This window comes from Rhinolophus sinicus, linkage group LG02 (genome assembly GCF_036562045.2).
Source record: "Rhinolophus sinicus isolate RSC01 linkage group LG02, ASM3656204v1, whole genome shotgun sequence".
Lineage (NCBI taxonomy): Eukaryota > Metazoa > Chordata > Mammalia > Chiroptera > Rhinolophidae > Rhinolophus > Rhinolophus sinicus.
Window position 1 is genome coordinate 142,695,005 of NC_133752.1, and position 14,654 is coordinate 142,709,658.

Here is a 14,654-nt window from a genome sequence, read left to right on the forward strand (position 1 = left end):
CCATGTTTCCCCGAAGAGAAGTCCTACCCCGAAAATAAGCCCCAGTTAAGGTCGTCAGCCAGATGGACACATTTAATACCATGTTTCCCCCCAAATAAAACTGGGTCTGTCATGCAGGCCTCTGGTCTTGCTCCCCACAACAAGAATGCAGGATATGGTGAGGCCAAAAAGGAACACCCACGGAGCCCCGGATAGGGGATTCATACCACTATAGTCTCACTGGCGGCTGGGTTGGAGACACAGGAAGCAGGAGCCACACGATCCATAATCCTCTCTCTGCTTCTCTGCCAACCAACCAGCCACAGCAATCATATCAGTGGCTAATGGCTAACTGGTCACAGCTGATGGCCATCTACTACCCAAGCCACCACTTTCCACATGAGATCGAGAACCTGGAAACTGCTCTCTGTCCCCACACTGTGACTGTATTTGAATAAACGTAGATTGTTGTATATGAAAAAATAAGACATTGTCATGCAGGGGCTCAGCTCCTACTCTCCACACCAGAATGCAGGGTATGGTGAGGCCAAAAAGGAACAACAATGGAGCCATAGATAGGGGAGTCATACCATTATAGTCTCGCTGGCAGCTGGGTTGGAGACACAGGAAGCAGGCTCCACACGATGTGCAGTCCACCGCCTTCTTCTCTGCCACCCAGCCAACAACAACATAGCCAAGGCAGTTATATTCATGGCTAATGGCTAACTGGTAACAGCTGATGGCCAACCAGTCACAGCTGACGGCCATCTACTACCCGAGCCAGCACCTTTCCATGTGAGGTCGAGAGCCTAGAAACTGCTCTCCTGGCTCTGTCGCCACGGACATCCCCTGAAAATACGTCCTAATGCATCTTTTGAAACAAAAATTAATATAAGACCTGCTCTTATTTTTGGGAAAACACGGAAATACCATAGAGTAGACCAGAGTTTCAAATATCCTTCAAAGGCCATACTCAACCTGAGGCTTTTCACTAATTTCTTTATTAGAAGCAACTTCTTAGTTACCCAGGTGTCAGGATGCTATAACGGTGTTGGATTTTGAAGGGAGAATCAACTTTTTCCATGTTGACTCATGTCCAGTGCCCTATTAGATGTAGAACATTGCCTCTCAAAAGATAATTCTGAGGATCATTTAGATGTGCTTCTGAGAAATGGTACGTAGTTTGTTCCTCTGAGATGGCCTGGATTATTTCTTACTTCCCCAAGCACCTTCCAGCCAACGTTATATTGGAGGAGCTCATCGAGAGGACATAACTTCCAGTTGATACACAAGGTGGGCCTGGCATTTGGAGACCCCTCATCCCCATCCTTGTCCTTGGAATGTATGTTCCATGCACCATTCCCACACTAGGAGCTGTTTCAAGGACAAAGCCTTGAGAGAGTAAGACCATCTGGACAATATATATGAGTGAACCTTGTTAAAGCTCCTGTGTAAATTTGTAAACTTCTGATGTCCTGCCGCTGCCTAAAACAAGTCTCATATGTAAGTTCCCATGCTTATTAAATCTCCAACCTACCAATCTGGAATGGTCTGCCTCTTTCCTCGGTCTCCTTGCCCTCCGTGCACAGGGGTCAGGTTCAGGTTTCATCCAGGGAAATCCCAAGGTTGCAACCCAACCTGTTAGCTCCACCTTCATCTCCTTTGCATGCCTGCCTCATCCAGATGTGCATTGTGTGCCACCCACTCTTGTTAACAGGAATGGAACAATTCCTAAACATTAAATGGGTATGTCAGGCATATTCTGTACATCAAATGGGTATGTCAGGCATATTCTGTACATTAAACGGGTATGTCAGGCATATTCTATACATGTGAGAAGCTACAGTAGAAACAAAATTTTTGGTTCTCTTGAGATTTTTCTTAGATTTCAACCTCAAACAAAGGCGTATTCTTAAACTGCTCCAGGGTTTCGAGAAATTTACCCAGTTAGTGCCATCAAAGCCCTAGGAAATTCTGGCTTCTGCTCAGTGTGCTGGTGACATGAAAATGGAGGGATTAGGAATGACCTGGCTGGAAAAGCTTACAGTGAATTATAAAACAACCTGTATTTGCTTTCTTGTACTTGGTACATGCATTGCCATGTTTTAAATATATTATCTGCAGCTATAGCTAATAATCCAGGGAAAGCGTAAATGACACAAGAAGATACATTCTCCTCTGTGGGAACTGCAAGTTTTGGGTTTTCCCCTCAAGGTACTTGCCTGCAGGAGATGATGGCAGCTGTTCTCCATCACTCTCTATAATGGCTTTATAACTCTGTAGACTTTTCTTATGAAAGTAAGACACAGTTCTTGAAAATGTGCTCATTAGTCGCTTGCCTCTGTTATCTCATTCTTATCCTGATCCTTTAATAAAAAAAAATATTGTAATGACCAGTTACTTCCAATTTTTTTTTTATAGAAGTGTTCCTTTTAAAAGCTGCAGAATGAGGTGAAAACTGGATGGACTAAAAATTCAAGGTGGACCAGACTGGGGAGTCTTCACAAACATACCATGTGAGGCAGAGACTAGGGGAGGCAACAGCAGAATGAGACCAGAGATTTGAGTCTCTGAAATCTCTTGAATTTTAAAAAATGTGCCTGTCGGGAAATTTAACATTAGTTGAAAGACCTAACAGTAGGGCAAGCAGATCATGTGTACCATTACCCCTAGGTCCAAATGAAGCCCAAGATTAGTGGAGACTCTTAAAGTAGTAAGAGAATTTCAAATGACAAGGTTCTAATTAATAGGTGGGAAAACCCTAAGGGCTTAGAGCAAGTGCTATTATGATATTAGGAACTCAAAGTCTCAGAGACCAGTATAAAGAATACTGAAGTTAAGGGACAGAAATGAAACCAGAGAGTACATACTTGACACTCACCTTTGATTTTTTATTTTCCATTTCTTCATACCATAGGTAATGAGTCACCAAGTTCTATCAACTAGAACTTAAAAACTCTTCTGTGTGATCACCACGTTCATCATTCCTCTGTTAATACAAAAGCCCCTCAATAGGTTTCCCTAACTCCTGCTTTACCTTCTTCTAATCTGTTCTTCACACTGCTAGGGAAGTGATCTCTCTGCATTAGGAATCCCTTGTCTTATATTCATCAATGGCTTCCCATTGCCTTTAGAACAATATCAAACACTCCAGAGGTAGCTATGCCATTAATATAGAGAAAGGTGAGGGCTATTTTTACAGAAGAAGGATGTAAGAGGTTGGATGCCAAGTCTGCTGCTTACATGTTCCAAGACACAGAACTCAGGCAGATGTTAATGACACAGAACAAACTTTTCTAAAGACTAGAGATTCCATTAGGACCATCCCTGTGGTTAGCAAGTTAAACACAGGTTGTGCCTTACAAGAGGGAAAAAAAAAAAAAAAAATCCCTGCCACTAGTCTTTTTGCATCTTACTGAAGTTAAACTTACCATTGTTCTTGTATCCTCCTTTCCTCCATACCAATGAATTTTCCATGAAAACAGAAAACATATATAATGTGTTTATATGTTATATGTTAATATGTGTTTATATGCCTAGGGAATGGAAGGGGTCCCTCTTCCACTAGCAATTAGAGACCACCATTCTGTCTGTGGGCTTGCTTTGATTTCTTCTTGCTTAGTTCCTGCTAAATAAACTTAAACTTTAAACTTTTACTTTAAACTCTGTATTGGCTCATGTTTGAATTATTTTCTATGTGAAGCCCAGGACCCTCTTTTCTTTTCCTGTAACACCTTGACTGTGATGAATCCCTCACAACATCTTATCCCCACCTATGTTTACGTGTGCTGGTGTTTTCCAGAAGAGCCATGGTCTCTCAAGTCTAATGAGCTTGACACATTTTACTGTCTCCGCCTTCAGTGGAGGGCCCTTCACCGACCTCCAATTTACCCGGGTCAATTCCTACCTGTTCCTCTAAACTAAACTTGGGCGTTACCTCATCTGGGAAGAGACTATTTTCCTCTTTCATATTCGTTCCCAAGTCTGACTTTTCTTAGCTATTGCCTTTTAGGCTCAAATCTATAGTAACATATTAGGTACTACTATATCATATCGAATAGTTTATTGGTCTGTCTATCTCAGTATTCTGTGTGGTCAGCCTGAGAGTCTTTCATTTATCACTTGTCATATTTAGCACAGGGATCTTAAGTAGGTTTCAACTTGCAATGCAACTCCCAGGCAGTAGCTATCTAGGACACTGTGGAGAGAATCATACTACGTAGAAACCTGGCAGGATTGATTAATGAAGGATACCTGTTTTGGGCACTGGTAGAAATAACTACATGCCTATCATATATTTGCTCTCTCTAGTCTAGCTTATAATACATTCTCACAGTTTTTGGTGAATGATTTAATGAAAAACGTAGGCATTAAGAAAGAGAAACAGTAAAATTATATTGGACTAAAAGCAAAACTGAGGTAGTACTGGCCCAGGAACATTAAGTGTCTTCACGCCTGTGGACAGGATTTGTATTGGAATCTGAAGGAAGAAGGCTGAATCAATATATTTTGATTATGCAGTTGCCGAACTTAAGAATAGAGCTCAAAGAGTCTGTTCCTAGGGTGCTGACTCCAGATAAAAACAAAGAATTATTATAGCTAGCCAGTGGCACACACTAAAACTAAAGACTTTCGGATGGAATGATAAAGCTTCTTGAGAATGTATTGAAAAGACAGACTTTTAGAATAATGACAATAATGTTTTTCTTTTTGTTTGTTTCTATAAAGGTAAACTATTGGAATTATCACTAAGTGTGGACTAGGCATGATTACAATAACCTTAACAGACACAATGAAATATTAAGACAAGTTTTACCAATCTTAATATGTATTACGTTTATAAAGCTAATAATATCAAGGATGATGGTTGCAAATTCAAATTCAAAGACACTGTGTTAGTCCTTTGTCCCTAGGGAAGATGTCACATTTTAAATAGGAATACTTCAGAAGAAGGAAATTTGGGTTCTTCAATGACTAAATAGCCCTTGAATGAGGTGCCAGTTTGCCTCAACTTTTTGCCCACAGGTAAGGTTTTTTTTTCGTTTGTTTTAGAAGTTTGGTTTTCCCAAGGAGGTTTAATGCTAACCTTCAAGCATTAGATTGCATCTTTCAGCATTCTATGACCTACCTGGAAATTTATAGCTTATGATAATGTTTGTTAGCCAAATATTCAAAGGAGACACACACACACACACACACACAGTTTGTTTAGTAACATGCTATAGATTGGCAGACCCCTTTTATTTTAAGTTTCTACTTTCACGGTGAAAGTATTAAGCTAGATAGTCCAAGAATATAACATTTTATAGAAACAATAATTGTCCTCCACATATGTAAGTTTACTAGCTTGATAATATATGTGACTGGTTTAACTGATCATGAACTCTCAAAATGGACTTTAGTTTAATTAAGTCACTTCAATTTATGTTGCTAGATAACATTAAAAAGTTGCGAAAATAATCGCAAGACTACAGTATCCATAATGGAAAGATTGGAGAGGCATGAAAACTTGGCTCCAGTCAATTTAAATCAAGAAGCACCTACTGTGATAGGTATGAGGTTAGATAGAAATATACAAAGATACAATAAACTTCTTGCTTTGTCCTTATCTAGCTAGCATTTAGAAAATTTTACTTTACATTTCTGGGCTTTACATTCTAGTGCTGGGAGGATGACCAGCTTTTCATGTTTTTTTGTTGTCGTTGTTTTTATACTCTTAAATTTCATGAGTCACTCGACTAATACATAACATAACTGCCTTATAAATATCACTCATCAGTATTTTTGGATTAGTGGTTATGAGTCACAAAATTTTCAAAACTTCTCAGGTTATATTAAAAAACAACAACAAAGCATAATATACATCAGGTCAATTAAAAATGCATGCTACAGAATGATTTTGTACATTCATTATTAACTCAGCGTTAAAAAAAACAACAACAAGACATAGACAGACATATTACAAAAAGTCTTGTTGAGCACAAATTTAAAGTAAATTGCCTGATCATTTTTGCTTCTGCAATGGAATAGATCTTTGTCTTTGTGGGGCAGGGCTGCTTCTCAGAATCTTAATCCTTTCCCTTTGTTTGAGGATGTAGGGAAGCAGAAACCCCTTCTAAAAGTAGAATTTGAAATTGTCTGATACTTGCTTTGCTAGTCTCCGCCTAATGCTGGCCAGAAGCTCCCGGAGAATCAATCGAGAGGTCGGCAGTGGCAACTTCAGAGGCCGCTCCCATTCCTGGGGATTCTGGGAAAGGGTGCAGCAGTGATGGCCTGTGTGCAGTGCCACAGGTGTGGCTGCTGCGCTGCCTGTAACAGGCAGGGCTCAGTGCTCACAGCAGCCTGGTCTCCAGTGAGCTGATCTTGTGGTGTTATGGATGTTGCTCTGCCTGCTGTATTATTGACGATTTTCCATGTCTTTAGCCTTCTCAGTGAGACTGTAAATTACTCAATATTCTTTCCATAAATTTCTTTTGCTGCTTTAATGGGTTGGAACCAGTTTATGATGCATGCAAGTAATATTCTGGATTCATCCATTTTATATATATATATATATATATATATATATATATATATATATATGGTCACAGACACTTGTGCAGCAATTTTCAATCTCAATTTTATGATTCTTTAGAGTATTTACTGGTCTTAAACATAAATTGACAAAATAGATTGATCACAGAAGATATCTATTTCAAAGCATTTTCTACAGAGGGTGCCAAAAAAATGTATACACATTTTAAGAAAGGAAAAACCTGTATTAAAATTGTAATACTCAATGTATACCAGTAACAAAATATGAATACAAGCCATGTGCATACATTTACTTTTTTGGCACCTCTGGTATTTAATAATGTGTTTAGAGTGTTGGATTATCCACTATTTTCTTAATCTGTGACCTTGGGCAGGTTCATTAACTTCTCTAAAAATCAGTTATTTCATCTGCAAAAAATGGACAAAAATCATACTGACCTCAAAAGATTGTTCTTAAAGTTAAATTAAAAATATATGCATAAAATATTAAGCAAAGTGTTTGGTTCAAGTAAACAATAAATATGATCTACCATTTTTAATAAATATATTCTAATCCATGTTAGAATAAGAAAAAATGTACTTTTTGGAATTAATTGGAAATTTAATTTTGTTTCTGCTTTATTCTAATAATATAATGTTGACTTTTTCTTTAATTTTTCAGTCTGTTATCTCAATGTTCAAATTTAAAAAAATTATCTCATTGCACTATTTTGTAGTCTCATGTGTGTAAAATAACCCAGGAAAATGGTTTAAAAAATACTATTAGAAGCTACCTATTTTATGCAGTATTTTTGGAACATTGCATTTACTCTTTACAATACTGTATTTTATGAAAAGGAGGCTGCAGCTCAGTTTAAATGATTGCCTGAAGGGACCTGGAATAAAACCCAAGTCCACATGATTTCAAATTTTTGCTACTTCTACTTCCTAATTCCTGTGTGAGGAGCTTGGTGAGGAACATTGTAGTTCCTATCTTGTTTTCCCCTTACTTAAACAGTGTATTTACTATAAAAAAATAAAAATAAAATAACCAAAAAAATCCTGAAAGAACTGAGTGATAAATTATAACAAATGAAGACTGACAAGATAACTGATCTCTTTTGTTCTATCCGCCCAGTGATTAGAACACATAACGTTATTAAAGGCAGTGTCAGAAGGACATTTCTACTCATTCTGGAAGGACTTTGGATCAATCCTTTACTTCACTCTTGCTCTATGACCCTTTTGGCTTCCATTTACTTATCTGTGTAATGTGCTACTACTGGAGTTTGTATAAAGAATGAAGGGAATAAATATCTACTGTGCCCAGATTAAAAATAGAGGCTATAATTTCCTTTCATCAGAGGAAAAGAATGCACAGTTGGAATCCTAAAACCAACTAAAATAGTATCTAATTCAGCCAGACTTGGGGCATCAGCAGAAACTGTGGACACCAACAATAGTAAACAAACCCTCAAGCTAAGTTTCTGCAGCTATCATGAAATTGGATCAAAACTCTGTATATTGTTTAGCTTTCTATGTTGTCAATGCAGCAGAAATATAAAACCAAGACTAGACAGTCTGGCTTCATTGCCAACATGGCATTAAGGCAACACTTGGCAGGACAAATCCACCTAGTTCACGTCTTAGTTTCAATTAGCCAAGGATACATTTACATATATTTGTACAAAATTACTATTTTTCAATTTCTGTTTTTTAAATATAGTTAAGTGTTCAGTTTGTCTGTTTTTACTTATTTTAGAGCCACAAAAAAAACAACCAAAAAAAAAAACAACAACTAAAAACAATTCTATTATTGTGGTCTGCTTATTATTATGTGTATGTTTTGTTGTTTTCTTTAGACAAGGTTTAGAAATATAGTCTGCATAAGTAACTTAAAAAGAGTTAATTTAAAATATTTGATTCCTTTTTATTATGTATTTAACCACTTATATGATAAATTTTGGATTCATCCTTCACTTATCATCCCCCAAATCCAAACAAGCACTGAGTTCTGCTGATTTCAATTACTAAATGCCTTTTGAATTCTCCCCCCTCCAGCTTTACTGCTTTTTAAATTTTCTCCCCTTCATCTTTACTGCTAAGTCGAAGCTGAGTTTTACCACCCTAAATCTCTGCGTTTGAGGGATATTAATTATTTTCAGCTGGTTATTTTTAAAGAAACAAAAGACTCAGGAAGAGCTTTTTACTTCCCCCTTACCTGCCTAAAGATAGAAAATTCAGATAGAAAAACCTGCTTAAAGGAAGGGAGCTGTCAATTTAGCATCATAATATAATCTAAGCATGGCAAATTTGTAGCAAAGTCTGTTTGTTAGATTCTCCTGTATGTCCCATTGTTTCAGAGTGGCTCAACAATAATTTTATTTAACAATTATTTGCTCTTTCTCACCTACCTGTGAACTGTCTACTTTTCTCTTTGAAGTCCCAGACCCCTGTTTCTCTCTCCTTAGTCCAGAATCGCATATAATCCTCAACTGACCAATTTGTTCTCAGTCCCATTAGTCATAGGGAACCCTCTTCCCTTTGCATATATATGTAATAACTTTGGTTATTTTCTTCTTATCTGACTCATGCCAATTTTATTGTTAGACCAACCAGAAGAACTTAGAAGGGTAGAAAGAAATTATTTTTTCTTCCCCTACACTACACAGCTTGATTTCAAGCTCTTATCATCGCTTACAACTACAGCTTCTTATAGAACCCTGTACAATCAATCTTCTGGGTTTTTCAAATCCAGTCTCCACACAATTTATGGAATGATCTATCTAAATGCAAATCTGACCAAGTCATCTCCAGCCTATAACTAGCTCCACATAGCTCTGAGGCTAAAGTTAAATCTCCTTAACAGGACAAAAACCAAAAGGAAGCCACCATAATTTAACCCCTTCCTGGGAATCCAACCTCATCTTATGCTACTCCTTATATTTTATGCTCAACCAACACGGAACCACTTGCAATTCTGTATACATGCTATACTAGTTCTCACCGCCATATCTTTGTGCATGCTATATACTACCTAGCTAGATTTTTGTTATCTTATAATATTTAGCTTTGGAGTTACCTCCTCCAAGAAGTCTTCCTAACCTATCTCTCACCACCAGGCTGATTAGGTGTTTCCATGGTATCTTGTGCATCTCTCTGTCACTACTATTTCTTCAATGAAAATGAAACAATTTACAGGTCTGCTTCCCAAAACTATTCTGAGAGCTCCTAAAGGATATATGTTTATCATCATTGATCTCAGCACCTAGCACAATGCCTGGCATGATGCCTAGGAGATGTTCAGTTAATGTTGAATTAAGTGAATGTACTTATGGCATAATCTGCCAGAAAATTTGTTTTCTGGTCGATTATAAATGCTTTCCTAAACTTTCTTACATTTATAGCTGATTCATATTTTGCTTCAAGTCCAATGTAAAACCATAACCATTATAGAAGACTTAATAGCATTATACATAAATGCAGATGGACCCCTTGAGAGCTTGCCTTGCAATGAACATTCCTAGAGGAGATTTGGATGGAATTTTTACAGTGAGTTCTTTCAACTTTGGGGAATTTGTACAATAAATTAATGTAAGTCAAGTTTATATATGTCCCCACCAAATTCCCAGGCTAAGGCAATGTGATCTTGCTAACAGCAAAAGCAAGAGTCTAAAACTGTGTCTGACATTAGAAAAAAAAATTATCCTTTCTCAAACAGAATGAGTAATGAAAAAGAGACTGATAATGGTTTGTTTAAAAGAAAGAAAAGGAATAAAATTTGAGAAACTATTCAAAAAGCCCAGACTTCATACCAAAGACATAATGATCCATCCGCATATGAATAGGTTCATTACAATGGAAAAAAAGAATAACCTTTTTCTTTTTTGAGTTCCAGTCTCTCCAGCAATGGCTGAACCCTTTTTTCATTAGTTGAATAACGATGAAAGCTTACGTTTTACTAATAGTGGATAGCGGCCAAAGGCAGACCTTCGCACATATAAGGACTGTGTTTAGCATTTTATGTGCTAAAGGAAATAAAAAAATCAAAGCAAATTAGTCAAGCAGAAAGAGCTTTCAAAGAACATTATCTTTAGCAGACTAGGGAGTAGTTCCTCTTTTTGTGTCTACCTATTCAACAAATAATAACCGAGGGAAGCATATATGAAAACTAAGTGGGGTAGGGGGGTAGGAAGGCTGAACAATTGAGCAATGGGACACTTACTAGAAACCAGTCATGGTTCTAAGTGCTTTACATTAATTAATTCATTAATGATCCCCACAACTCTAAGAGATAGGCCCTATAATCCCCAAATTACTTATGTGGAAACTGAGAAACAGAACTTAAATAACTTGCCCATTCTTCACACAGCTTGTACGCTGAGTGCAGAGTCTGGACTGTGGGTAAAATGTAGGAAAGAAATAGACACCATCCAACAAGTGCCATTCATGAGAATAATAATATTACAAGAATGATCTAATGAGTGATATTCACATGTTTGTCTTAGTCACCACATTATCACTAGCATGGAGAAAAGTGCCTGGTATATAGAAGGCACTCAGTAAACATTTGCTGTTTGAATTAGCTGAATGAAGGTATCATTTTTAACGGTTCAGAAAGAGGAAAGCAAATGGGAAGAGAACTAATATGTATTGACTGGCCGTGTATCGAATAGGTACCATCATTACTTAACTTCTAGTTCAGTGTGGTGCTTACAAGTAAGACTTTTGGTGCTAGAGGGACAGCCGCAGGGCTCAGTTTGTTAGAGCACGAGCTCTCAACAACAAGGTTGCTGGTTCAATTCCCTCGTGGGATGGTGGGCTATGCCTCCTGCAACTAAAGACTGAAAACAGTGACTGGATTTGGAACTGAGCTGTACCCTCCACAACTAGGTTGAAGGACAACGACTTGGAGTTGATGGGCCCTGGAGAAACACACTGTTCCCCAATATTCTCCACTAAAAAAAAAAAAAATTGGTTTCAAATCCTAGCTCTGTCACCCTCTGGATGTGTGGACTTGGGGGACACGTACTCTTTCTGTGCATCATTATCTTCCTCTGTAAAATAGGGGAAATAATAATAACTACTCAATGGATTAGTATGAAGATTAAACGAGTGAATAAAGCAAAATGCTTATTAGAGCAGTACTTTTCTAGTGCTAGCTATTATTATTGCTATTACTTAAATTTAATTATCAGTATAAGCAATACCCAACTTTAGCAACTGGAAGAGTATCCAAATCAGCTCTGTCTTGGATGTTTTTGCCCTGTAATAAATATTAAAGGAATACAGAAACAAGGGAGGAGAGAGGTCAGGGAAATTAGCAGGAAGAAGAAAGAAAGGGGTGGGAATATAGGGATAACTCAGGCAGATGAAAGAATATGGGAGAAAAAAACACCATGGATGCCAAAGGGCAAAGATTATTTTGAGAAATAATGGGTAGTAATATTTACTTGACAGAATTTCAGCCCCGTTGTTAATTATTTTAATCTCATTTCAATCTATTGATCTCCTCAGGGAAATCAAACAAAAACAAACAAACAAACAAAAACATATAAGCAAATGTGAAATATAATACCTTCACTTATATCACTCTAGTTTTTCATACAAGGTGGGACAATTAAGTTCATGAATTTTCCACCACGTGCATACACTGTGGAAAAACTTCACAAACTTCATTGTCTGACTGTATGTTAAAGAGACTGCATTTCCATTGACCATTACAATATCTATTTTTATCAAAACTGAACAACATAAACTTTCCTTGACAATTGACACAGGTCCTGCACTCCCAAAGTGCTTGTGTTTGGCTTAAATCTGTCTGAGAGCAGCAGTGGCTAAATAGTGACATATTAGCAGATACCTGTTTAATGACTTGTTGAAGGAATCAAACATGCCTTAAGGCAGGACCCAGTGAACTGGAGTGTGCCTTCTAGCTGACACTGTAATTGAAAGTCCTCAACAGAGCAACTAAGTAATCAACAGTCACTGAAAATGGACAGACCTTTAATTCTCTGCAATGGTCCCTCTGGGTCAGGACTCAAGCATAGCGCACAATAGTGCAGGACAGCCTGCTTTACGGACTTCAGTGCTATGTGCCCATTCTAGTCTAAAGACAGGCAGGCCAAATGGTGGCCCATTTGGCATTTATTACCAGCCCTTAGTTTTTTATTTTAAAATACTGTGTTTTTATACAGAAAGCATCCGTTTGTGCATTATTGTTTTTGTCTGAGGATAGCTGTGGAATGGAGATACTCTGCCCATCTATAATTGATTCTGAGATTAAAGGCATTCAGGCCCCAAGCTCTTAGCAAATGTATTTGTTCTATATGGTAAAACAAAACATTCTTATATCCTACCTCCAAACTAGGATCATTTCAGACATAAATAAGAGAAAAAGAAATGCATTAAATAATAATCATGTGCTCAATTTCAAGATGTGTAGGCTCTCACTGCTGACCTTTATGCGGTAGCCTGTTTATGAAAATAAATCGTTCAGAATGAAGTCAGCAAATTAGGTCGTTATGAAAGGAGGAGAAAGGCTTCAGACTTAAGCAAGAGGCTGTGTTAAAAACAGCTTGCTGCATAAGCATATTTAGTCAGTAAGACAGTGAACTGGAAAACCAAATTAGGATCTTCGATATAAAAACCTGGGGTTTAGTGGGAAATGCTTAAAAAGAAAACTCACTGAGCCAACAGAGTGATTTGTTATAGAGGGCAATACAATTGAGCATGGTGGAGATTGCTCCCCTCGTTTGAAAGAATATAGAAGAGTTGCAAGGCCAAATAAAGCTTTCACAACTCTTGACTAAGGATACTTACAAGATAAACAGTCTTTAAGAATACATTTAATTGGAAGAATGTCAATTCTCTACTTTTTATCCAAAGCAAGGGAGAGAAGAATATGTCAAGAAAATGTATGGATTTAAATATAAAATATTAAACTACTATACTTATAATTCGCAAACCCAAGGCTGAGATAAAATAAACACTGTATATATTTCCAGATATTTGCCTGACAAGCTCTTAAAATGAATTTTTTGCCAGAGTGAGAAAAGAGATAATTAAATTGGAAGTGGGAAATGGGTGAAAGCTTATAGAATGTTGAGGAAAGAAAGTGTGCACGATGTTAATCACAAATCAAGTTTAGGCCATTTTCATTAGAAAGATAATCCCAGGTGTGTGTATGCACATGCCCTGCTGGAGCACGATCAGAGAAGACTCTCCAAGTGAGCTGATGACCTCGAGCTGAGTCCTAAGAATGGTGAAAAACTACCAAAGCCTATCAACCCGAGAGTCAATCCCATGCACTGATGGGCCAAAAGCAATCAAGGCTCAACTACAACAGGAGAATACATACAACACTACTCTACAAGTGAAGACCGTGCATAGTAATTTCCTTTCAGACGGTACAGTATGAAAAGAGGAAAAGAAGAGTAACTTTACGGTGAGAAACCTAACAAACACCACCTCAGCCAGGTGATCAAGGGCAACAGTGATAAAGCATGTGAATAGTACATAGCCTTGTAAGGAGTGGATGAAGATGATACTTTATCTCTGTGGCCTTCCTTTTCAAAGACAATAATTCTAGTTTAATTAGGAGAAAAACATCACACCAATTTCAATAGAAGAGCATTCTACCAAATATATGACCAGTATGCCTCAGAACTGTTACGATCATCAAAAATAAGGAATTCTGAGAAACTGTCAAAGCCAAGGGGAGTCTTCAGTGACATGACAACTAAATGTAATGTGGTACTATTTATTGGATACTGGATAAGGAAAAAGACACTAGGTAAAAACTAAGGAAATCTGTGTAAAGTATGGGCTTTAGCTAATAATAACTACTATTGCCTCTTTAGTTGTCACAAATGTACCCAACTAAAGGGAGATGTTAATAGGGGAAACTCTTCAGAGTACATGGGAACTCTCTGGACTAGCTTCTCAATTCTGTAAACCTAAAATTGCTCTAAAACATAGTCTATCAAAATTTTTATAAACAGTGTAAAAACCTTATTTGTACAATATGTGTACCATTACTTATGGAATGAAATAATATGCATAAATTTAAAATTAATAAAGCAAAAGGAGAATATTGAGACTACTGAAACTAAGTGGGTTGATCTGAGTAGGCTTCACTGAAAAGTTGTATTTGAATAAAG